Here is a 917-nt window from a genome sequence, read left to right on the forward strand (position 1 = left end):
GACACACACGCAGAGACAATGGGGTGGAGAGGATGAGAGGCAGAGAGAGAGAGAGAGGGGGGAAGGAGGGGCTTCATGTTTTTTAAAAAAATAACTATTGTCTTATTAATTTATAAACCAGAATATTTTCGTTAAATAAAGCGGTCTTTAATCACTTACTTTCACTGACAGACACGCGTCGGCTTTGACCAGATGGCGTAGCTTGAGTTAGCTAAAATAAAAAAATAGCTAAAATAAAAAAATAAAATAAAATAAAAATAATTTAGAACAGGAACCGGAAATTGTTAAAACAGGAAATACGTCACAGATGTAAACAAAAATGGTCGATTCATTCTTATACTCACCATTTGAAGCTGGACGTCCGTGTCGTTTTGATGAATTTTCACCTCGTCGGGTTCTTTTCTGCTGAGACGGGGCCGTCGAAGCAGGGACGTCCTGATTTTGGTGATTATCCCCGGAAGAGACGACCGTTGGCTGGGGTTGAGATGGAGCACGTCGTCCAGAAGCAGGAGGAGCAAACCTGGGAGCGGGACCAGAACCACTACCAGACGCACCTGTCGCTGCCGCGCCTGATCTGGGATCTTGAAGACGGTGATTCTGCAAAAGCGGTGAGTTGGCAGATCCACGATGCAAACTCTTTTTTATAAAAGCCCCATTTAGTTTCTTTGGGTCCGCTGTCTGATACAGAAAAAAAATACAAATATTCAGATGATGAACCTGATAGACAAAAAAAAAAAGGACAAACAGATGGTGTCAATAAAAAAGGAGACTTACTCGTTATCTGATCAAGACCAAAACAAATAAATTCTTGATCATCATCATCAGAAAGAATGGCATGGATCTGCGCGGTGGTCGTCAAATTCTGCGCTGAGAAAAAAAATAATTAAATTTTTTTAAAAGCAGATAAAAGAAATATG

At 40.7% G+C, this 917-nt stretch overlaps 1 long non-coding RNA gene across 1 annotated transcript in view; it reads right to left on the bottom strand.

Annotated features, from left to right (window-relative positions):
• LOC106532459 (uncharacterized) overlaps nt 1-662 on the bottom strand; it is a 1170-nt gene extending 508 nt beyond the window's left edge. The window contains exons 1-2 of the long non-coding RNA XR_001312075.1: nt 345-662; nt 160-228 (exon numbers count right to left, since the gene is read on the bottom strand). This is a non-coding gene — a long non-coding RNA (uncharacterized LOC106532459). The remainder of the gene's footprint in view (nt 1-159; nt 229-344) is intronic.
• Nucleotides 663-917: the final 255 nt, after the last annotated feature.

Source organism: Austrofundulus limnaeus, unplaced genomic scaffold (genome assembly GCF_001266775.1).
Source record: "Austrofundulus limnaeus strain Quisiro unplaced genomic scaffold, Austrofundulus_limnaeus-1.0 Scaffold773, whole genome shotgun sequence".
Taxonomy (NCBI): domain Eukaryota; kingdom Metazoa; phylum Chordata; class Actinopteri; order Cyprinodontiformes; family Rivulidae; genus Austrofundulus; species Austrofundulus limnaeus.